We start from the raw sequence: 24,733 nt of genomic DNA, 5'->3' as shown, positions 1-24,733 counted from the left end.
TTCGTTGCCGTGATCGTATAGTGGTTAGTACTCTGCGTTGTGGCCGCAGCAACCCCGGTTCGAATCCGGGTCACGGCATTTTGTGTTTTTTTTCCTGCTGAAAGGTCGCTTTCTTACTTCAAGGTTTGGACAATTGTAGAAATTAAGCAGATTCTTTGAATGCACTTGCACAATTTGTCTTTAATGCTTTTTGTGAAGCTATCTTTACATGCTTTGATTTATTTGTCTGTGAAACATTCTTTTGAAAGAATTCAAATTTGACATCAATTACTGAATTCTGGAAATTAAAATCTTGAAGCTTTGTCTTAGCAAGTTCATCACACACTGAAAAGATGTTTTTGCAGTAATAAGAAAATTGTCTTGCAATGTTAACAGGAAACTAGCCCTGGAGCAAGTGCATACAGTTATGCCCAAGTACATCGTGGCTGCGTTGCGCATAAAGTGCGCCATGCAAATCGCGCCTGGATCGCGCCTGCTCCTTGCGCTATAGTCCCGTTATAGATCGCGTTATAACGTAACGTAATCTTGTAAATGTAACCTGCACTTACACTCATTGACCACCAGATGTCACTTTTCCCAAACAGTACAGCACATGCGTAAAAATCTCTTCTACAAAACAGTGGCCGCCACGACTTTTCACTACGGATTTTGTCCTTACTTTACGGACAGTTTGATCTACAGTATCATACTTTACACTACGGATTTTGTCCTTACTTTACGGACAGAGTTATTTTCTTTTATTCGCAGCCGCAGTAACTACTGTATGGTCATGAACTGTATGTGATTGGTGCAGAAGCCATGCTAACCATCCGCCAAAAGTAAAATCACAGGCAATAGTGGCCTAGCGGGTAGAGGCATGGCTTCACTATCTCAGTATCAGTAGTTCGATCCTCAGTTGGTTACATTATATTTTTATTTTTTAAACGTTCTTTTTTTTTTTTTTTAAAACAATACAGGTACTGTACTGTAGTTACAGTAGTTGGTGCTTACTGTATCAAATTCTTTCGGACTTTTCCACAAACAAAAATTCACAATGGCAGGCCTCCATGTACACGATAGTTAATACCCATACTGTACTGTACATACTGCGCTACAGAGAACGGTTTTTTTCGCAAAATAGATTTAGCTTTTCAGGTAAAACTCCTTGCCTTGAGGACCGAGTTTCGGGATAAAATTCGCTAACCTTTGCTAACCAGTCACTTTTCACTACGGATCTTGTCCTTAGTTTACGGACAGTTTGTACAGTATTTATTCGCAGAAGCAGCTACTGTACGTACGGTCATTTATGTAATTGGTACAGAAGCCATGCTAACCTTTGCTATTGCTGGATGACTACTTAAAACATTATTTGAGGACCTACAGTATCATACTGTACTTTACACTACAGATTTTGTCCTTACTTTACGGACAGAGTTATTTTCTTTTATTCGCAGCCGCAGTGACGTACAGTACTGGATGGTCATAAACTGTATTTGATTGGTGCAGAAGCCATGCTAACCATCTGCCTGCTGTAAAATCACTGGCAATAGTGGCCAAGCGGGTAGAGGCATAGCTTCACTATCTCAGTATTAGTAGATCGATCCTCAGTTTGTTACATTATATTTTTATTTTTTAAACGTTCTTTTTTTTTTTTTTAAACTAATACAGGTACTGTAGTTACAGTAGTTGGTGCTTATCAAATTCTTTCGGACTTTTCCACAAACAAAAATTCACAATGGCAGGCCTCCATGTACACGATAGTTAATACCCATACTGTACATACTGCGCTACAGAGAACGGTTTTTTTCGCAAAATAAATGTAGCTTTTCAGGTAAAACTCCTTGCCTTGAGGACCGTGTTTCGGAATAAAATTCGCTAACCTTTGCTAACCAGTCACTTTTCACTACGGATCTTGTCCTTAGTTTACAGACAGTTTGTACAGTATTTATTCGCAGAAGCAGCTACATACGGTCATTTATGTAATTGGTACAGAAGCCATGCTAACCTTGGCTATTGCTGGATGACTACTTAAAACATTATTTGAGGACCTACAGTATCATACTTTACACTACGGATTTTGTCCTTACTTTACGGACAGAGTTATTTTCTTTTATTCGCACTGTGACGTACTGGATGGTCATGGTGAAACATTCTTTTGAAAGAATTCAAATTTGACATCGATTCCTGAATTCTGGAAATTAAAATCTTGAGGCTTAGCAAGTTCATCACACACTGAAAAGATGTTTTTGCAGTAATAAGAAAATGTTCTTGCAATGTTAACAGGAAACTAGCCCTGGAGCAAGTGCATAGGTAACTCTTTCAAATTCATTCTGTACAGTATATACTAAAAAGAACTCTAAAATCCAAAACTAGATTCAAAAACAGATAGGACACTAAACTTACCGTATGTCACCTGGGCCAATGGCGCAACGGATAACGCGTCTGACTACGGATCAGAAGATTGTAGGTTCGATTCCTACCTGGCTCGTCTTCGTTGCCGTGATCGTATAGTGGTTAGTACTCTGTGTTGTGGCCGCAGCAACCCCGGTTCGAATCCGGGTCACGGCATTTAGTGTTTTTTTTCTTGCTCATAAGTCGCTTTCTTACTTAAAGGTTTGGACAATTTTAGAAATTAAGCAGATTCTTTGAATGCACTTGCACAATTTGTCTTTAATGCTTTTTGTGAAGCTATCTTTACATGCTTTGATTTATTTGTCTGTGAAACATTCTTTTGAAAGAATTCAAATTTGACATCAATTACTGAATTCTGGAAATTAAAATCTTGAGGCTTTGTCTTAGCAAGTTCATCACACACTGAAAAGATGTTTTTGCAGTAATAAGAAAATTGTCTTGCAATGTTAACAGGAAACTAGCCCTGGAGCAAGTGCATAGGTAACTCTTTCAAATTCATTCTGTACAGTATATACTTAAAAGAACTCTAAAATCCAAAACTAGGTTCAAAAACAGATAGGACACTAAATTTACCGTATGTCACCTGGGCCAGTGGCGCAACAGATAACGCGTCTGACTACGGATCAGAAGATTGTAGGTTTGATTCCTACCTGGCTCGTCTTCGTTGCCGTGATCGTATAGTGGTTAGTACTCTGCGTTGTGGCCGCAGCAACCCCGGTTCAAATCCGGGTCACAGCATTAAGTGTTTTTTTTCCTGCTGAAAGGTCGCTTTCTTACTTCAAGGTTTGGACAATTTTAGAAATTAAGCAGATTCTTTGAATGCACTTGCACAATTTGTCTTTAATGCTTTTTGTGAAGCTATCTTTACATGCTTTGATTTATTTGTCTGTGAAACATTCTTTTGAAAGAATTCAAATTTGACATCAATTCCTGAATTCTGGAAATTAAAATCTTGAGGCTTTGTCTTAGCAAGTTCATCACACACTGAAAAGATGTTTTTGCAGTAATAAGAAAATTGTCTTGCAATGTTAACAGGAAACTAGCCCTGGAGCAAGTGCATAGGTAACTCTTTCAAATTCATTCTGTACAGTATATACTAAAAAGAACTCTAAAATCCAAAACTAGATTCAAAAACAGATAGGACACTAAACTTACCGTATGTCACCTGGGCCAGTGGCGCAACGGATAACGCGTCTGACTACGGATCAGAAGATTGTAGGTTCGATTCCTACCTGGCTCGTCTTCATTGCCGTGATCGTATAGTGGTTAGTACTCTGCGTTGTGGCCGCAGCAACCCCGGTTCAAATCCGGGTCATGGCATTTAGTGTTTTTTTTCCTGCTGAAAGGTCGCTTTCTTAATTCAAGGTTTGGACAATTTTAGATATTAAGCAGATTCTTTGAATGCACTTGCACAATTTGTCTTTAATGCTTTTTGTGAAGCTATCTTTACATGCTTTGATTTATTTGTCTGTGAAACATTCTTTTGAAAGAATTCAAATTTGACATCAGTTACTGAATTCTGGAAATTAAAATCTTGAGGCTTTGTCTTAGCAAGTTCATCACACACTGAAAAGATGTTTTTGCAGTAATAAGAAAATTGTCTTGCAATGTTAACAGGAAACTAGCCCTGGAGCAAGTGCATAGGTAACTCTTTCAAATTCATTCTGTACAGTATATACTAAAAAGAACTCTAAAATCCAAAACTAGATTCAAAAACAGATAGGACACTAAACTTATCGTATTTCACCTGGGCCAGTGGCGCAACGGATAACGCGTCTGACTACGGATCAGAAGATTGTAGGTTCGATTCCTACCTGGCTCGTCTTCGTTGCCGTGATCGTATAGTGGTTAGTACTCTGCGTTGTGGCCGCAGCAACCCCGGTTCGACTCCAGGTCACGGCATTTAGTGTTTTTTTTCTTGCTCATAAGTCGCTTTCTTACTTAAAGGTTTGGACAATTGTAGAAATTAAGCAGATTCTTTGAATGCCCTTGCACAATTTGTCTTTAATGCTTTTTGTGAAGCTATCTTTACGTGCTTTGATTTATTTGTCTTTGAAACATTCTTTTGAAAGAATTCAAATTTGACATCAATTACTGAATTCTGGAAATTAAAATCTTGAGGCTTTGTCTTAGCAAGTTCATCACACACTGAAAAGATGTTTTTGCAGTAATAAGAAAATTGTCTTGCAATGTTAACAGGAAACTAGCCCTGGAGCAAGTGCATAGGTAACTCTTTCAAATTCATTCTGTACAGTATATACTAAAAAGAACTCTAAAATCCAAAACTAGATTCAAAAACAGATAGGACACTAAACTTACCATATGTCACCTGGGCCAGTGGCGCAACGGATAACGCGTCTGACTACGGATCAGAAGATTGTAGATTCGATTCCTACCTGGCTCGTCTTCGTTGCCGTGATCGTATAGTGGTTAGTACTCTGCGTTGTGGCCGCAGCAACCCCGGTTCAAATCCGGGTCATGGCATTTAGTGTTTTTTTCCTGCTGAAAGGTCGCTTTCTTACGTCAAGGTTTGGACAATTTTAGATATTAAGCAGATTCTTTGAATGCACTTGCACAATTTGTCTTTAATGCTTTTTGTGAAGCTATCTTTACATGCTTTGATTTATTTGTCTGTGAAACATTCTTTTGAAAGAATTCAAATTTGACATCAGTTACTGAATTCTGGAAATTAAAATCTTAAGGCTTTGTCTTAGCAAGTTCATCACACACTGAAAAGATGTTTTTGCAGTAATAAGAAAATTGTCTTGCAATGTTAACAGGAAACTAGCCCTGGAGCAAGTGCATAGGTAACTCTTTCAAATTCATTCTGTACAGTATATACTAAAAAGAACTCTAAAATCCAAAACTAGATTCAAAAACAGATAGGACACTAAACTTATCGTATTTCACCTGGGCCAGTGGCGCAACGGATAACGCGTCTGACTACGGATCAGAAGATTGTAGGTTCGATTCCTACCTGGCTCGTCTTCGTTGCCGTGATCGTATAGTGGTTAGTACTCTGCGTTGTGGCCGCAGCAACCCCGGTTCGACTCCAGGTCACGGCATTTAGTGTTTTTTTTCTTGCTCATAAGTCGCTTTCTTACTTAAAGGTTTGGACAATTGTAGAAATTAAGCAGATTCTTTGAATGCCCTTGCACAATTTGTCTTTAATGCTTTTTGTGAAGCTATCTTTACGTGCTTTGATTTATTTGTCTTTGAAACATTCTTTTGAAAGAATTCAAATTTGACATCAATTACTGAATTCTGGAAATTAAAATCTTGAGGCTTTGTCTTAGCAAGTTCATCACACACTGAAAAGATGTTTTTGCAGTAATAAGAAAATTGTCTTGCAATGTTAACAGGAAACTAGCCCTGGAGCAAGTGCATAGGTAACTCTTTCAAATTCATTCTGTACAGTATATACTAAAAAGAACTCTAAAATCCAAAACTAGATTCAAAAACAGATAGGACACTAAACTTACTTTATGTCACCTGGGCCAGTGGCGCAACGGATAACGCGTCTGACTACGGATCAGAAGATTGTAGATTCGATTCCTACCTGGCTCGTCTTCGTTGCCGTGATCGTATAGTGGTTAGTACTCTGCGTTGTGGCCGCAGCAACCCCGGTTCGAATCCGGGTCACGGCATTTTGTGTTTTTTTTTCCTGCTGAAAGGTCGCTTTCTTACTTCAAGGTTTGGACAATTGTAGAAATTAAGCAGATTCTTTGAATGCACTTGCACAATTTGTCTTTAATGCTTTTTGTGAAGCTATCTTTACATGCTTTGATTTATTTGTCTGTGAAACATTCTTTTGAAAGAATTCAAATTTGACATCAATTACTGAATTCTGGAAATTAAAATCTTGAAGCTTTGTCTTAGCAAGTTCATCACACACTGAAAAGATGTTTTTGCAGTAATAAGAAAATTGTCTTGCAATGTTAACAGGAAACTAGCCCTGGAGCAAGTGCATACAGTTATGCCCAAGTACATCGTGGCTGCGTTGCGCATAAAGTGCGCCATGCAAATCGCGCCTGGATCGCGCCTGCTCCTTGCGCTATAGTCCCTGTATAGATCGCGTTATAACGTAACGTAATCTTGTAAATGTAACCTGCACTTACACTCATTGACCACCAGATGTCACTTTTCCCAAACAGTACAGCACATGCGTAAAAATCTCTTCTACAAAACAGTGGCCGCCACGACTTTTCACTACGGATTTTGTCCTTACTTTACGGACAGTTTGTACAGTATTTATTCGCAGAAGCAGCTACGTAAGGTCATTTATGTAATTGGTACAGAAGCCATGCTAACCTTTGCTATTGCTGGATGACTACTTAAAACATTATTTGAGGACCTACAGTATCATACTTTACACTACGGATTTTGTCCTTACTTTACGGACAGAGTTATTTTCTTTTATTCGCAGCCGCAGTAACTACTGTATGGTCATGAACTGTATGTGATTGGTGCAGAAGCCATGCTAACCATCCGCCAAAAGTAAAATCACAGGCAATAGTGGCCTAGCGGGTAGAGGCATGGCTTCACTATCTCAGTATCAGTAGTTCGATCCTCAGTTGGTTACATTATATTTTTATTTTTTAAACGTTCTTTTTTTTTTTTTTAAAACCAATACAGGTACTGTACTGTAGTTACAGTAGTTGGTGCTTACTGTATCAAATTCTTTCGGACTTTTCCACAAACAAAAATTCACAATGGCAGGCCTCCATGTACACGATAGTTAATGCCCATACTGTACTGTACATACTGCGCTACAGAGAACGTTTTTTTTCGCAAAATAGATTTAGCTTTTCAGGTAAAACTCCTTGCCTTGAGGACCGAGTTTCGGGATAAAATTCGCTAACCTTTGCTAACCAGTCACTTTTCACTACGGATCTTGTCCTTAGTTTACGGACAGTTTGTACAGTATTTATTCGCAGAAGCAGCTACTGTACGTACGGTCATTTATGTAATTGGTAAAGAAGCCATGCTAACCTTTGCTATTGCTGGATGACTACTTAAAACATTATTTGAGGACCTACAGTATCATACTGTACTTTACACTACGGATTTTGTCCTTACTTTACGGACAGAGTTATTTTCTTTTATTCGCAGCCGCAGTGACGTACAGTACTGGATGGTCATAAACTGTATTTGATTGGTGCAGAAGCCATGCTAACCATCTGCCTGCTGTAAAATCACAGGCAATAGTGGCCTAGCGGGTAGAGGCATGGCTTCACTATCTCAGTATTAGTAGATCGATCCTCAGTTTGTTACATTATATTTTTATTTTTTAAACGTTCTTTTTTTTTTTTTTAAACTAATACAGGTACTGTAGTTACAGTAGTTGGTGCTTATCAAATTCTTTCGGACTTTTCCACAAACAAAAATTCACAATGGCAGGCCTCCATGTACACGATAGTTAATACCCATACTGTACATACTGCGCTACAGAGAACGGTTTTTTTCGCAAAATAAATGTAGCTTTTCAGGTAAAACTCCTTGCCTTGAGGACCGTGTTTCGGAATAAAATTCGCTAACCTTTGCTAACCAGTCACTTTTCACTACGGATCTTGTCCTTAGTTTACAGACAGTTTGTACAGTATTTATTCGCAGAAGCAGCTACATACGGTCATTTATGTAATTGGTACAGAAGCCATGCTAACCTTGGCTATTGCTGGATGACTACTTAAAACATTATTTGAGGACCTACAGTATCATACTTTACACTACGGATTTTGTCCTTACTTTACGGACAGAGTTATTTTCTTTTATTCGCAGCCGCAGTGACGTACTGGATGGTCATGAACTGTATGTGATTGGTGCAGAAGCCATGCTAACCATCTGCCAGCAGTAAAATCACAGGCAATAGTGGCCTAGCGGGTAGAGGCACGGCTTCACTATCTCAGTATCAGTAGTTCGATCCTCAGTTGGTTACATTATATTTTTATTTTTTAAACGTTCTTTTTTTTTTTTAAACCAATACAGGTACTGTACTGTAGTTACAGTAGTTGGTGCTTATCAAATTCTTTCGGACTTTTCCACAAACAAAAATTCACAATGGCAGGCATCCATGTACACGATAGTTAATACCCATACTGTACTGCGCTACAGAGAACGTTTTTTTTCCGCAACAATAGATTTCTCCAAACTCAGACACAGACCGACACCTCAGACAATAAGATGTTGATTGCAGTCATATGTTAATTACAGTCTGCCTTTTTGTTTCGCTGGTAATTGTACATAATTCAAATGCACCTATCAGCTTCATGAAGGATTTCCTTTGTCTCTGCCAGCATAAATTCAGCTACAGATATTAAAATTGTCAAACAATCCAGTTTGTTTTTCTGCATCTAAACCGTGTAGAATTGCTACGGATCGTCTCTTCATCTCTTGCCTGTATACAAGCACGAGATTGTACCTGTACACCTGGACTATTCATTCTGCTGAATCCAAAGTCAAGTTGTTGCTGCGTTCGTGTTTCTACCAAGTTTTACCATCATACTGCCTTCCTTTCGCAAGAACAGTACTGTACAGTATCATCTCGCTGGAGCAGTAAGTACACTATACAGTAGTACAGTCATTTGTACATTTCACTGATTGCTGCATTACAGTATACAGTAAGCAGCACTACAAAACGGTCCCTGCGCGGAAGCGCTCGGTTCCCACCCTTCCCTGAATGAAGATGTTTCCCTTTTTTCCCTACTGTTCAAATGCACCCGGTGCAGAATACTGTATACTGTACAATCGCCTGCTGTGTATACTGTATTCAGATACTGCAGGCTGCCGCTATGGGTATTGTCCGTAAATACTAGAGTCTGTTTCGCAGACTTACTGTATACAGTAGCGAGTAGTGATATCGTGATTTTTGATGTTCAGTGCAGTGCAGTAGAGATAGCGCCATTGAGAATATTGTACAATGTGTTAAAATTGCCTGGTGTGTATGGGCCGCAAATCCCCGACTAGCGATGACAGTACTCTATTAGGGTGGGCTACTGTAGGCTGCTAAATACAGTACTAGTTCTCTCCGTAATACCATTGGTGTAATACCGTAAAACACGTATTTTTTCCTCAAACGAGGGGACCGGTGTTTTTCTCATGTTTACAGACTGTTTCGCAGGCTTAGTCAGTAGTAGGAGCACATGTGATAAAGTATCGTGATTTTTTCATCTGAAAATTGCCTGGTGTGTATGGTCCAGAGTTCCCCGACTAGTGATGAGAATACTTTATTAGGCTACTGCAGGCTGCCGCTATGGGTATTGTCCGTATAATGTGTAATAAATCCTGGATTGGGGTATTGTCAGTAATATTGTTGTAAAACCGTAAATACAGTAACGGATCATTTCGCATTTTTTCCCGCATACTGTACTTGTAATTGAAGTAGTCACAGCAATAGGATCACGTGGTATCGTGATTTTCCCCCATTTTAGGGATCAACATGGATGCCACATACAGTACAGTGCAGTGCAGTAGAGATAGCGCCATTTAGAATATTGTACGTGTTAAAATTGCCTGGTGTGTATAGGCCGCAGATCCCCGACTAGCGATGACAATACTCTATTAGGGTGGGCTACTACTGGCAGGCTGCTACTATGGGTATTCTCGTATAATCTGTGCAACTGTAAATACTGTTGGTGTAATACTGTAAATACAGTAACGTATTTTTTCGCAGGTGGGGGGATTTTTGCGCATATTAATAGACTATTTCGCAGACTCAGTCATACTGTATTTGTGTAAAAAAAATCCCCTAGCTGTGTACAAAATCCCCTAGCTGTGGGTGTATTGTAAGTACTGTACAGTAATTACAGTAATACTGTACTAGATTACAGGTATCCGGAGAGCCAGAATACTGTACCAGTTTATTTTTTGATTTTTTTTAATTAAATTTTGTATTAATTCATTGCATTATTATTATACAGCAGGAACAGCATGTGGTGTCATTGCATTGTTATTATTATACAGAGGGAGCAGCCTGTGGTGTCATGGCATTACTTTTATATTATACAGGGGGAGCAGCCTGTGGTGTCATGGCATTATTATTATACAGAGGGAGCAGCCTGTGGTGTCATGGCATAATGCCATGACACCACAGTCTGCTCCCCCTGTACAATAATAATTATGACACCACAGGTGGCTCCCCCTGTATAATATACAGTAAAAGTAATGCCATGACACCACTGGCTGCTCCCTCTGTATAATCATAATAATGCAATGACACCACATGCTGTTCCTGCTGTATAATAATAATGCAATGACACCACAGGCTACTCCCGCTGTATAATATAACAATAGTAAAACCATGACACAAATTATTATACAGGGGGAGCAGCCTGTGGTGTCATTGCATTATTATTATACAGAGGGAGCAGCCTGTGGTGTCATGGCATTACTTTTACAGTATATTATACAGTGGTAGCAGCCTGTGGTGTCATGGCATTATTATTATGCAGAGGGAGCAGCCTGTGGTGTCATGGCATAATGCCATGACACCACAGGCTGCTCCCCCTGTACAATAATAATGACACCACAGGGTGCTCCACCTGTATAATATAAAAGTAATGCCATGACCACAGGCTGCTCCCCCTGTATAATAATTTGTGTCATGGCATTACTATTATAATAGTAATGCCATGACACAAATTATTATACAGGTGGAGCAGCCTGTGGTGTCATTGCATTATTATTATACAGAGGGAGCAGCCTGTGGTGTCATGGCATTACTTTTACAGTATATTATACAGGGGTAGCAGCCTGTGGTGTCATGGCATTATTATTATGCAGAGGGAGCAGCCTGTGGTGTCATGGCATAATGCCATGACACCACAGGCTGCTCCCCCTGTACAATAATAATGACACCACAGGGTGCTCCACCTGTATAATATAAAAGTAATGCCATGACCACAGGCTGCTCCCCCTGTATAATAATTTGTGTCATGGCATTACTATTATTAATAGTAATGCCATGACACAAATTATTATACAGGTGGAGCAGCCTGTGGTGTCATTGCATTATTATTAATATACATGAAACAGCACAGCAGATACTGTATGTCGTTTTAGATCATGTTAACTTACTACTGTCCTGTGTTTTATCCTCGACCAGGCTCCTCCTGTCCTGCTGCGGCTCCACAAATTTCTGTTCCCCTCTCTGCGCCTCCTGAAGCGTCCCCCACGAGTTGCTCTGCGGGCGGCCCCAGCCTTCCTCCAGTCTCTGAGTGCAGACGCGTGGGTGGGAGGCGTCAACGTCATGACGTCCACACCGCACCCAGCGTCTGCCGACTGCCACTGGGGATAAGAGGGAACAGGCTGCCGGCCGGAGCCCTCCTCCTTGTAGCCGTGGAGGCCGGCGGCCATGTTGCTGTGGCCTCAGACATCATTTAAAAAACCACAGGAACATGGCCGCCGGCAGTGAAAAAAAAAAAAAACGGCAATGCGGCCTCAGAAACGGGTGCGGCGGCGCGGCCCGCAGCACACCTGCCAGAGCGGCCTGGGGGGCAGATGGCACCCTGCCCCCCCGGCCCAGCCCGCCCTTGCCTCCACCCCTCCTAGTCTGTCTGTCTAAGCCCCATCTGTTAACGTACTGTACTTTTGTTTATCGCTTCATCCCTTTTATTGAAAAAAAAAGCTCATGTCTATGCAGTACGGTCACATAATTTTCGGTACTTGTGACTTACAGTATCTGGGCAGCCAATGTTGAAATTGTATGCCAGTACCCTAAGCATGCGATTTGATGCGATTTCCCTTGAAATTCCTTTGAAGAGAAAATTGCTGTTGCATTGTACAGTATGCTATTGTATTGCATGCGATGCGATTTGATGCGATTTTAATACTGTATGTACAGATGTACCCAGATGCCTGTTTCATATGTGAAATGGCCCCCCAGACCCCATTTTTAATTGTATTCCCACCCTGATGGCTAAATGCCCCCATTGTTAACGCCACCCCACTATCAACGCCAACCCGAAGCGTGGCGAGCGGCGGCGTTACGCGTCCTCCGACCTTTTCATACCCCCACAATCCACGTCGGCGTGGAGTTGATTTTATATAGTGTGGCGAGCGCAAGTGGGGTGGCGTTAACAATGGGGGCATTTAGCCATCAGGGTGGGAATACAATAAAAAATGGGGTCAATTGTATGATTGTATGCGATGCAATTTGACGTGATTTTTAGGCGCGATGAAGAAAATCGGGCGCCCAAATAAGTCACAAGTACCTAATTTTCAGTACTGTAATACCATAATACAATACTGTATGCTACTGTATTGTACTGTAACTAATGTACAGTACTGTACTGTACTGTATGTACTGTATTAACTTGAATCTTATTGTTGTGTATTGTAGAGTGCACTGCCTACTGAAGATGGTGAAAACAAAAAAATTCTATTCTGGAGAACCTACACTTGCATGTCCCAAGAGAATGGCTGCATTAGTGCCAAACATTAAAAATAATATCATTAAGAAGAAAGCAGGAAAAGAAAATATTCCTGTTGTCAAACTACGGAAAAATGCCAAGGCCAAGAACAAGTCTTCGTTCGCGACTACAGGAGAATCTCACAATGACTGTCTGGTGCAAGACATTAACACTGATGCACAGCAAGACATTAACACAGTGACAGATGTGTCAGTTCCCGTAGATAATGACTTGCACCCTTTGGAGCTTCACATTACACCTCTTGAACAAAAATCTCAATCACCGTCCCATAGGAAACTTAACTTTCTGGATCACAACCCACCACAATGTAGCTGCACAGGGCTGGTGAGAGACATTTTGGGCAAGATGACCCGCCTGGAAACCCAAAACAATGGACTGTCTGTACATGTGGATGAACTGAAAGCGGAAATTCATGTACTGACAGGACAAATTAAAGTGCTGTCAGGAGGTCTGAATGACATGCTTGCTCAAGCCAAACAATGGCAAGCTGCTACAGGGCCACCCATTACACCCACAACATCTAATCCAGTACAATCACAATTTGACTGCCCTGATGCATTTGAAACAGAGGATTTTGACTTGGAAATGACCCAACCAACCACATCTTTCCACTTTTCTGATTTGGAGATGACACCAGCTTCATCCAACCGATTGGCCAGCCCTAGCGTGGACACAGAAACTGTTTTACCAAATGAATTGGTGAACATGGACACAACACCAGTGTCATCTCACTGGTTGCCTGCCACACATAATGCTTCAGATACACAACAACGTCAGACCAACTTAACAAGTACCCCACTGACATCTCACTGGTTGGCTGACAGACACAATGAACCATCCCAAGCCTCTAACAACATGGACACTGCAATGGTTGCATCATCCCAATTGTCCCCTGGAAATATGATCGTCGCAACCTTACCTCAACATCAAAGAACATCACCTCTACATGAAAGAACACCTAGAAGCATACCCAAAGAATTGTGCGCTGTGGGGATTTCCTTGCCTGACATGCCACTCAAAGTCATCACAGCTGAGGGTGTCAACACTCTCTTTAAAGCAGCGAAGATGGAAATGCACCGTTATGCACAACAGATTTTCCAAGAGCATGTTTCTTTTGACCTGTATAAGAATTGGTGCAATCGGGTCAATTATGATGGGCAACATAATAAATTTGCAATCCCAGAAAATCTGCGCCTCGATATAGTGACACGGCTCATGGGGAAATTTGAGCTTACAAAGGCTGATTGTACAAAGATAAAGGACACTTTAAATGGATTGCTGCGGATGCCCAGAGTTACACGCTGGACGTGCTTACTGTAGCACAGCAACTGGAGACGTCTCTTCAAACTGGCATCTACAGTACTCACAGAACAAAGGACAGGCAATGAAATGGAAAAAAAGTACGTTTATGATCTTACTGTACATTACTGTATCTCTCTCCCTCTCTCCCATCCCCTTCCCCTGCCAACATGTCCCCCCCCCCGAAACCCTTGTGACCATTCAGTACTAACGTTATTCTTTATTCTTCTCTCCCATTATCCACCATGACACTCTACCATGAGCAAAATCAAGCGTGTTTGGGACAGAGAACAAAGGACAGGCAATGAAATGGAAAAAAAGTAAGTTTATGATCTTACTGTACATTATCTCTCTCCCTCTCTCCCATCCCCTTCCCCTGCCAACATGTCTCCCCCCCCCCCCGAAACCCTTGTGACCATTCAGTACTAATGCTATTCTTTTTTCTTCTCCCCTTATCCACCACATGCCACTCTACAATGAGCAAAATCAAGCGAGTTTGGGACTGAGAACAAAGGACTGGCAATGAAATGGAAAAAAAGTACGTTTATGATCTTACTGTACATTACTGTATCTCTCTCCCTCTCTCCCATCCCCTTCCCCTGCCAACATGTGTCTCCCCCCCCCCCCCGAAACCCTTGTGACCATTCAGTACTAACGTTATTCTTTATTCTTCTCTCCCATTATCCACCATGACACTCTACCATGAGCAAAATCAAGCGTGTTTGGGACCGAGAACAAAGGACTGGCAATGAAATGGAAAAAAGTACGTTTATGATCTTACTGTACATTATCTCTCTCCCTCTCTCCCATCCCCTTCCCCTGCCAACATGTTTCCCCCCCCCCCCCGAAACCCTTGTGACCATTCAGTACTAACGTTATTCTTTATTCTTCTCTCCCATTATCCACCATGAGACTCTACCATGAGCAAAATCAAGCGTGTTTGGGACAGAGAACAAAGGACAGGCAATGACTTGGAAAAAAGTAAGTTTATGATCTTACTGTACATTATCTCTCTCCCTCTCTCCCATCCCCTTCCCCTGCCAACATGTCTCCCCCCCCCCCGAAACCCTTGTGACCATTCAGTACTAATGCTATTCTTTTTTCTTCTCCCCTTATCCACCACATGCCACTCTACAATGAGCAAAATCAAGCGAGTTTGGGACCGAGAACAAAGGACTGGCAATGAAATGGAAAGAAGTACGTTACTGTATCTCTCTCCCTCTCTCCCATCCCCTTCCCCTGCCAACATGTGTCTCCCCCCCCCCCCGAAACCCTTGTGACCATTCAGTACTAACGTTATTCTTTATTCTTCTCTCCCATTATCCACCATGACACTCTACCATGAGCAAAATCAAGCGTGTTTGGGACCGAGAACAAAGGACTGCCAATGAAATGGAAAAAAAGTACGTTTATGATCTTACTGTACATTATCTCTCTCCCTCTCTCCCATCCCCTTCCCCTGCCAACATGTCCCCCCCCCCCCCGAAACCCTTGTGACCATTCAGTACTAACGCTATTCTTTTTTCTTCTCCCCTTATCCACCACATGCCACTCTACAATGAGCAAAATCAAGCGTGTTTTGGATAGAGAACAAAGGACAGCCACGCCTTGCAAAAAGCTTTGTTGTGACCAACAGTACTTTAAATTATTGTACCTAAAATACTGTATGACTTTGTCCTGTTTAAATTAATGTGCTGTGTTTTTTTTATTTTATTTTTTATTATACTGTATTTGAAGTCCCCACACATGATTCAAATTGTATGGTACTGTGTAAAGAAGTTTTGGAAAGATGTACTGTACTGACACCTGCCCAGTAGACTGTACTGTAATAATTACAAACTGCAAACCATCTTTAATGAAACGTACTGACAGTAATGATTGTTATAAATTTTTTATTAAAAAAAAAAAAAAATTATATTAATTGTAATAATAAATTGAAAATCTGATTTATTATCCCCTGCAGCATTTGCACCACTCTTCTTAATTCTTCTGTGAAAATAAACAAACAAACAATGTACAGTTTTAGAACAGAAATACTGTACATGTTGAATACTGTACTTTACAGTACAGTAAGCATTACTATTACTACAGTATACTGTACTGTACTTTACCTCTATTCATGGGTGGATTTGGATGAGGGGTGGAGGCTGCCTCGTCCTCTTGTACCCTTGGCACTGTGGAAAAATGAGAAAATATACTTTAAAAATAAAGTTTTTATTACTGTAGTATTATTATTATTACTTGTAATACACTAGTTACTGTATGGTTATTACTGTAAAGTACAGTAAGTGTGCGATATGACGTGCAGCATACAGTATGGCAGCAGCTCAAAAGGGAAGGAGGCTGCTGCCAGGGCAATAAGATGTAATCCCTGGCATCGAGCAATAAATCCCTGGCATCAAGCATGTAACATCTAGCAATGAGAATGCACTGTAGGTAAGCCGCAGTTGTGTGGCATAATACTGTACAGTACAGTATGTAATGGGCATTACGGTGTGTGGCATAATGTGTGTCAAATAATGTGTAATGGGCAATACAGTATGTGGCCTAATGTGTAATGGCCATTATAGTGTATAGCATTCAGTGTAATGGCCATTACTGTGTGTACCATTATGTGTGATGGGCATCATGGTGTGTGGCATAATGTGTAATGGGCATCACGGTGTGAGGCTTAATGTTGTATGGGCATCACGGTCTGAGGCATAATGTGTAATGTCTGTGTGACATGTAATAGGCATTACGAAGTGTGAGGTGTACCATGTAATGGGCATCACAGTGAGGGCATCACAGTTTGCAGTGCAATGGGCATTACGGTGTGTGGCATAACGTGTAACGGTGTATTGTTGGCTGATTGTATCCTGTGTCTGTTTTTCTTCCCCTAGCAGAGCTTGATTATTATACTCATTGTTAGACTATTGTATTACTTGTTATACCTGTTATTTCCTATTCCTGTAACCCCCTTTTGTCCATTAGGGACTTTAATACATCATTTACGGAGTTTCTATCTCCTTACTTCTATACTGTCTGTTATTCGCATATAGCGATAAGGTATATTACGGACACTGTCCTTAAAGGTGTATTCGCAGATTAGAGACAGAGTACTGCGAAGGGATCTATTATTAAGGTATTGGTTCTTTGGTGTATAATACACAATAAAGGTACGCTACGCTGCACCACGATTTGTTCGCACGTACCTACTGTAGGTATAAAAGGTACGCTGGTTACGGACATAATACGTAACCTAGGCTTTTCACTTATTGTCCTTTGGTCATAATACTGTACATCAACATTAACAATTGGTGGGGGGGGGCCTGTAGAATGCCCGCAGGGTACCAGCGTGGGCCAATGGCACGCCAAGAAAAGACACAATTACTGTAGGAGAGAAAGAAAAAAAAAACACAAACTCAATAAAGAAATGACAGGACTTACTCTCAGACGGAGCGGCTGAGGCGGTGGGGGCTGTTATGGTGCCCTGGTCTGCAATCGGAGTCACTGTGGGAAAATGTCAAAAATGAGAACAAGTGCTGTTTACTGTTAATAAACTTACCGTACTCTTATTACTGTAAATAGGGCGGGGGTGGCTTTACAAAAAGGCGTGGACTGAATTTTATAAAGTGCTGCGTCCGCCATACTGTACTTTAGAAAATCCACTCTGCTCCACAGTGGATAGGACACATACCGCTGCGCATTCCCTGCTTACGGCTGCCCTGGATAGTGGTTGTTTCAAAAGGAGGCATTTGCCAGTGCAGTACCGGATGTACACTAGTACTGCCAGTGGCAATTGCCTCCTTTTGTGCATCAGAGGCCTTGGCGCAACGCTCCACCCCCACCCCCCTGACATGGACACAACGCTGACTACGCAGGGCTGCGCTAGGCTGCCATTGGCCCACGCTACCAGCGTGGGCCAATGGCACGCCAAGAAAAGACACAATTACAGTAGGAGAGAAAGAAAAAAAAAAACACAAACTCAATAAAGAAATGACAGGACTTACTCTCAGATGGAGCGGCTGAGGCGGTGGGGGCTGGAAGGGTGCCCTGGTCTTCAATTTGAGTCACTGTGGGAAAATGACAAAAATGAGAACAAGTGCTGTTTACTGTTAATAAACTTACCGTACTCTTATTACTGTAAATAGGGCGGGGGTGGCTTTACAAAAATGACGTGCATCATATGGCAGCAGCTCAAAAGGGAAGGAGGCTGCTGTGGCTCTGGCATGTGGGAATGCAGTTTAAAAAGGAAGAAGGCTGCGGCTCCGGCAGGTATCTGATACGAAGAGTGCTTAATGCTTTCCGAAAGTGTGTGCAGTGTGCCCCCAAGCAATGAGCATGAAACTTCCACTGTCAATTAGCATTTAACCACCCCCTTCTCAGGTAGCATGGAACCCCTGGTAAAATGAATGTTACCCCTGGAAATGAGCAGTTCACCCCACCCCCCTGGCAATTAGCATTTCACACCCTCTGGCAAGGAGCATGAGACACCTGGAATGGAGCATGTAGACCAGGGCAATAAGATGTAATCCCTGGCATCGAGCAATAAATCCCTGGCATCAAGCATGTAACATCTAGCAATGAGAATGCACTGTAGGTAAGCCGCAGTTGTGTGGCATAATACTGTACAGTACAGTATGTAATGGGCATTACGTTGTGTTGCATAATGTGTGTCAAATAATGTGTAATGGGCAATACAGTATGTGGCCTAATGTGTAATGGCCATTATAGTGTATAGCATTCAGTGTAATGGCCATTACTGTGTGTACCATAATGTGTGATGGGCATCATGGTGTGTGGCATAATGTGTAATGGGCATCACGGTGTGAGGCTTAATGTTGTATGGGCATCACGGTCTGAGGCATAATGTGTAATGTCTGTGTGACATGTAATAGGCATTACGAAGTGTGAGGTGTACCATGTAATGGGCATCACAGTGAGGGCATCACAGTTTGCAGTGCAATGGGCATTACGGTGTGTGGCATAACGTGTAATGGGCATTATGGCATGTGGTATACTACAGTATGTATTGGCTGTGTGACATGTAATCGGCATTACAGTGTAAATTTTTGACGTGCACCATTGGAACGCACATTTTCTATTACTGTATCCCTGTTTTACAAACATTGGTCAAGCCCTGGCATAATGTGTCATGGGCAGTATGGTGTGTAGCATTATGTAAAATGGTCATTACTGTGTGTAGCATTACAGTATGAGTGTTGGCCATTATGGTGTGTGGCATTATGTGTAATTGGCATTACTGTACTGTATGTTGGGTGGCATTATGTGGAATGGGCATTACTGTGTGTGGCATTATGTGGAATGGACATTACTGTGCATGGCATTACAGTATGTGGAATTGGCATTACTGTGTGTGTAATTACAGTATCTCTAATGGGCATTAAAGTGTGTGGCATTTTGTGTAATAATAGGCGGTGATGGACATGTCCAGTGATTGACATGCCCCTTGAATGGTGCACCCCCTAATAAAATGGGCTACGCACACCTACTATACAGTATACTGTACAGTATGCGCAGCAATGCTTACCTTCTTCATGGCGGATGGAAGCACAGGGACTGTTATATTGGAAGGGGTAAAGAGGACGAGGAGGGGTGTCCAGCCACATCAAGGGCAGGGTGTCCTCGTCTTCAAGCGGAGGCACTGTGTGAAGATGAGAAAAATGAGAAAGTGTGCTGTTTAAATAAAGTTACTGTACTCATTACTGGGTTTACAAAAAGGCGTGGACTGGATTTTATAAAGTGCTGCGCCCGCCATACTGTACTTTAGAAAATCCACTCTGCTCCAAAGTGGATAGGACACATACCGCTGCGCATTCCCTGCTTACGGCTGCCCTGGATAGTGGTTGTTTCAAAAGGAGGCATTTGCCAGTGCAGTACCGGATGTACACTAGTACTGCCAGTGGCAATTGCCTCCTTTTGTGCATCAGAGGCATTGGCGCAACGCTACACCCCCACCCCCCTGACATGGACACAACGCTGACTACGCAGGGCTGCGCTAGGCTGCCATTGGCCCACGCTACCAGCGTGGGCCAATGGCACGCTAAGAAAAGACACAATTACTGTACAGTAGGAGAGAAAGAAAAAAAAAACACAAACTCAATAAAGAAATGACAGGACTTACTCTCAGACGGAGCGGCTGAGGCGCTGGGGGCTGTAACGGCCCGCAAGGGCAGGGTGCCCTGGTCTTCAAGCGGAGGCACTGTGTGAAGATGAGAAAAATGAGAAAGTGTGCTGTTTAAATAAAGTTACTGTACTCATTACTGGGTTTACAAAAAGGCGTGGACTGGATTTTATAAAGTGCTGCGCCCGCCATACTGTACTTTAGAAAATCCACTCTGCTCCAAAGTGGATAGGACACATACCGCTGCACATTCCCTGCTTACGGCTGCCCTGGATAGTGGTTGTTTCAAAAGGAGGCATTTGCCAGTGCAGTACCGGATGTACACTAGTACTGCCAGTGGCAATTGCCTCCTTTTGTGCATCAGAGGCATTGGCGCAACGCTACACCCCCACCCCCCTGACATGGACACAACGCTGACTACGCAGGGCTGCGCTAGGCTGTCATTGGCCGACGCTGCCTGTGTCGGCCAATGGCACGCCAAAAAAAGACACAATTAGGAAAGAAAGAAAAAAAAAAACACGACCTCAATAAAGAAATGACAGGACTTACTCTCAGACGGAGCGGCTGAGGCGGTGGGGGCTGTAACGGCCCGCAAGGGCAGGGTGCCCTGGTCTTCCTCTAGGCTTGGCACTGTGGGGAAATGATAAAATGTGCTGTTAAAATACTGTAAAGTTATTATTCTTACTCTAAATGGGGAGGAGGGGGTGTTAAAAAAAAAAGCCGTGGACTGTTTTCAATAAAGTGCTGTGCCCACCACACTTGATAAAATAGACTCCACGTCAACGTGGATACTGGGGGTACTGTATGAACAGGTCGGGAGGACACTTACTGGCTGCCAAAGTTTGAGGGGACCTTCTGGGGAGTACCCTTTCCATCCTCCTCTGAAGTCCTGTGTAAAAATAATTACAGTACATTACAGTATACTGTACTGTAGTGTCCTTTGAAACATTAGTTCACACACACTACTGTGATCACTGAGGTTATGGTAGAGTATACAGTATTGCAGTACTGTATACTGTAGATAAATAATGCCTAGGTCAAAACGTCGTGCATCAGACGTACCGCACGCCTCCACTCCCACCCCCTTTGTGCACGAGACACAGAGCTACAGTACCTGATGGGGACATTACGGTAATTGTGCAGGGCTCCCGCGGGGACACTACGCTGACTGTGCTAGGCTGCCATTGGCCGATGCTGACAGCGTCGCCCAACGGCACGGCAAAAAACTACACAAGTTCAAACACACAAACACAAAACACAATAAAGAAATGACAGGACTTACTGCTTAGCATCGTGGCAATGCTTGAGGGGGGGCCTGTAGCATGCCCGCAGGGCAGGGTGCCCTGGTCTTCAATCAGAGTCACTGTGGGAAAATGTCAAAAATGAGAACAAGTGCTGTTTACTGTTAATAAACTTACCGTACTCTTATTACTGTAAATAGGGCGGGGGTGGCTTTACAAAAAGGCGTGGACTGGATTTTATAAAGTGCTGCGCCCGCCATACTGTACTTTAGAAAATCCACTCTGCTCCAAAGTGGATAGGACACATACCGCTGCGCATTCCCTGCTTACGGCTGCCCTGGATAGTGGTTGTTTCAAAAGGAGGCATTTGCCAGTGCAGTACCGGATGTACACTAGTACTGCCAGTGGCAATTGCCTCCTTTTGTGCATCAGAGGCATTGGCGCAACGCTCCACCCCCACCCCCCTGACATGGACACAACGCTGACTACGCAGGGCTGCGCTAGGCTGCCATTGGCCCACGCTACCAGCGTGGGCCAATGGCACGCTAAGAAAATACACAATTACTGTACAGTAGGAGAGAAAGAAAAAAAAAACACAAACTCAATAAAGAAATGACAGGACTTACTCTCAGACGGAGCGGCTGAGGCGCTGGGGGCTGTAACGGCCCGCAAGGGCAGGGTGCCCTGGTCTTCAAGCGGAGGCACTGTGTGAAGATGAGAAAAATGAGAAAGTGTGCTGTTTAAATAAAGTTACTGTACTCATTACTGGGTTTACAAAAAGGCGTGGACTGGATTTTATAAAGTGCTGCGCCCGCCATACTGTACTTTAGAAAATCCACTCTGCTCCAAAGTGGATAGGACACATACCGCTGCACATTCCCTGCTTACGGCTGCCCTGGATAGTGGTTGTTTCAAAAGGAGGCATTTGCCAGTGCAGTACCGGATGTACACTAGTACTGCCAGTGGCAATTGCCTCCTTTTGTGCATCAGAGGCATTGGCGCAACGCTACACCCCCACCCCCCTGACATGGACACAACGCTGACTACGCAGGGCTGCGCTAGGCTGTCATTGGCCGACGCTGCCTGTGTCGGCCAATGGCACGCCAAAAAAAGACACAATTAGGAAAGAAAGAAAAAAAAAACACGACCTCAATAAAGAAATGACAGGACTTACTCTCAGACGGAGCGGCTGAGGCGGTGGGGGCTGTAACGGCCCGCAAGGGCAGGGTGCCCTGGTCTTCCTCTAGGCTTGGCACTGTGGGGAAATGATAAAATGTGCTGTTAAAATACTGTAAAGTTATTATTCTTACTCTAAATGGGGAGGAGGGGGTGTTAAAAAAAAAAGCCGTGGACTGTTTTCAATAAAGTGCTGTGCCCACCACACTTGATAAAATAGACTCCACGTCAACGTGGATACTGGGGGTACTGTATGAACAGGTCGGGAGGACACTTACTGGCTGCCAAAGTTTGAGGGGACCTTCTGGGGAGTACCCTTTCCATCCTCCTCTGAAGTCCTGTGTAAAAATAATTACAGTACATTACAGTATACTGTACTGTAGTGTCCTTTGAAACATTAGTTCACACACACTACTGTGATCACTGAGGTTATGGTAGAGTATACAGTATTGCAGTACTGTATACTGTAGATAAATAATGCCTAGGTCAAAACGTCGTGCATCAGACGTACCGCACGCCTCCACTCCCACCCCCTTTGTGCACGAGACACAGAGCTACAGTACCTGACGGGGACATTACGGTAATTGTGCAGGGCTCCCGCGGGGACACTACGCTGACTGTGCTAGGCTGCCATTGGCCGATGCTGACAGCGTCGCCCAACGGCACGGCAAAAAACTACACAAGTTCAAACACACAAACACAAAACACAATAAAGAAATGACAGGACTTACTGCTTAGCATCGTGGCAATGCTTGAGGGGGGGCCTGTAGCATGCCCGCAGGGCAGGGTGCCCTGGTCTTCAATCAGAGTCACTGTGGGAAAATGTCAAAAATGAGAACAAGTGCTGTTTACTGTTAATAAACTTACCGTACTCTTATTACTGTAAATAGGGCGGGGGTGGCTTTACAAAAAGGCGTGGACTGGATTTTATAAAGTGCTGCGCCCGCCATACTGTACTTTAGAAAATCCACTCTGCTCCAAAGTGGATAGGACACATACCGCTGCGCATTCCCTGCTTACGGCTGCCCTGGATAGTGGTTGTTTCAAAAGGAGGCATTTGCCAGTGCAGTACCGGATGTACACTAGTACTGCCAGTGGCAATTGCCTCCTTTTGTGCATCAGAGGCATTGGCGCAACGCTCCACCCCCACCCCCCTGACATGGACACAACGCTGACTACGCAGGGCTGCGCTAGGCTGCCATTGGCCCACGCTACCAGCGTGGGCCAATGGCACGCTAAGAAAAGACACAATTACTGTACAGTAGGAGAGAAAGAAAAAAAAAACACAAACTCAATAAAGAAATGACAGGACTTACTCTCAGACGGAGCGGCTGAGGCGCTGGGGGCTGTAACGGCAAGCAAGGGCAGGGTGCCCTGGTCTTCAAGCGGAGGCACTGTGTGAAGATGAGAAAAATGAGAAAGTGTGCTGTTTAAATAAAGTTACTGTACTCATTACTGGGTTTACAAAAAGGCGTGGACTGGATTTTATAAAGTGCTGCGCCCGCCATACTGTACTTTAGAAAATCCACTCTGCTCCAAAGTGGATAGGACACATACCGCTGCGCATTCCCTGCTTACGGCTGCCCTGGATAGTGGTTGTTTCAAAAGGAGGCATTTGCCAGTGCAGTACCGGATGTACACTAGTACTGCCAGTGGCAATTGCCTCCTTTTGTGCATCAGAGGCATTGGCGCAACGCTCCACCCCCACCCCCCTGACATGGACACAACGCTGACTACGCAGGGCTGCGCTAGGCTGCCATTGGCCCACGCTACCAGCGTGGGCCAATGGCACGCTAAGAAAAGACACAATTACTGTACAGTAGGAGAGAAAGAAAAAAAAAACACAAACTCAATAAAGAAATGACAGGACTTACTCTCAGACGGAGCGGCTGAGGCGCTGGGGGCTGTAACGGCCCGCAAGGGCAGGGTGCCCTGGTCTTCAAGCGGAGGCACTGTGTGAAGATGAGAAAAATGAGAAAGTGTGCTGTTTAAATAAAGTTACTGTACTCATTACTGGGTTTACAAAAAGGCGTGGACTGGATTTTATAAAGTGCTGCGCCCGCCATACTGTA

General features: G+C 43.1%; 12 non-coding genes across 12 annotated transcripts; all 12 read left to right on the top strand.

Moving 5' to 3' along the window:
- The first annotated feature begins 6 nt into the window (after window positions 1-6).
- On the top strand, window positions 7-78 carry TRNAH-GUG (transfer RNA histidin (anticodon GUG)). Its single transcript has one exon. It is a non-coding gene; the product is annotated as a tRNA-His (tRNA).
- A 2,316-nt stretch (window positions 79-2,394) lies between these two features.
- Window positions 2,395-2,467, top strand: TRNAR-ACG (transfer RNA arginine (anticodon ACG)). The gene has a single exon. It is a non-coding gene; the product is annotated as a tRNA-Arg (tRNA).
- Window positions 2,468-2,475: 8 nt separating this feature from the next.
- TRNAH-GUG (transfer RNA histidin (anticodon GUG)) lies at window positions 2,476-2,547 on the top strand. Its single transcript has one exon. It is a non-coding gene; the product is annotated as a tRNA-His (tRNA).
- Window positions 2,548-2,976: 429 nt separating this feature from the next.
- Window positions 2,977-3,049, top strand: TRNAR-ACG (transfer RNA arginine (anticodon ACG)). The gene has a single exon. It is a non-coding gene; the product is annotated as a tRNA-Arg (tRNA).
- Window positions 3,050-3,558: 509 nt separating this feature from the next.
- Window positions 3,559-3,631, top strand: TRNAR-ACG (transfer RNA arginine (anticodon ACG)). Its single transcript has one exon. It is a non-coding gene; the product is annotated as a tRNA-Arg (tRNA).
- An 8-nt stretch (window positions 3,632-3,639) lies between these two features.
- TRNAH-GUG (transfer RNA histidin (anticodon GUG)) lies at window positions 3,640-3,711 on the top strand. Its single transcript has one exon. It is a non-coding gene; the product is annotated as a tRNA-His (tRNA).
- A 429-nt stretch (window positions 3,712-4,140) lies between these two features.
- Window positions 4,141-4,213, top strand: TRNAR-ACG (transfer RNA arginine (anticodon ACG)). The gene has a single exon. It is a non-coding gene; the product is annotated as a tRNA-Arg (tRNA).
- Window positions 4,214-4,722: 509 nt separating this feature from the next.
- Window positions 4,723-4,795, top strand: TRNAR-ACG (transfer RNA arginine (anticodon ACG)). Its single transcript has one exon. It is a non-coding gene; the product is annotated as a tRNA-Arg (tRNA).
- Window positions 4,796-4,803: 8 nt separating this feature from the next.
- Window positions 4,804-4,875, top strand: TRNAH-GUG (transfer RNA histidin (anticodon GUG)). The gene has a single exon. It is a non-coding gene; the product is annotated as a tRNA-His (tRNA).
- A 428-nt stretch (window positions 4,876-5,303) lies between these two features.
- Window positions 5,304-5,376, top strand: TRNAR-ACG (transfer RNA arginine (anticodon ACG)). The gene has a single exon. It is a non-coding gene; the product is annotated as a tRNA-Arg (tRNA).
- Window positions 5,377-5,885: 509 nt separating this feature from the next.
- On the top strand, window positions 5,886-5,958 carry TRNAR-ACG (transfer RNA arginine (anticodon ACG)). The gene has a single exon. It is a non-coding gene; the product is annotated as a tRNA-Arg (tRNA).
- An 8-nt stretch (window positions 5,959-5,966) lies between these two features.
- TRNAH-GUG (transfer RNA histidin (anticodon GUG)) lies at window positions 5,967-6,038 on the top strand. Its single transcript has one exon. It is a non-coding gene; the product is annotated as a tRNA-His (tRNA).
- The last annotated feature ends 18,695 nt before the right edge of the window (window positions 6,039-24,733 follow it).

Source organism: Crinia signifera, chromosome 4, assembly GCF_055691185.1.
Source record: "Crinia signifera chromosome 4, ASM5569118v1, whole genome shotgun sequence".
Taxonomy (NCBI): Eukaryota; Metazoa; Chordata; class Amphibia; order Anura; family Myobatrachidae; genus Crinia; species Crinia signifera.
This window is presented reverse-complemented; position numbering and strand designations above follow the sequence as displayed.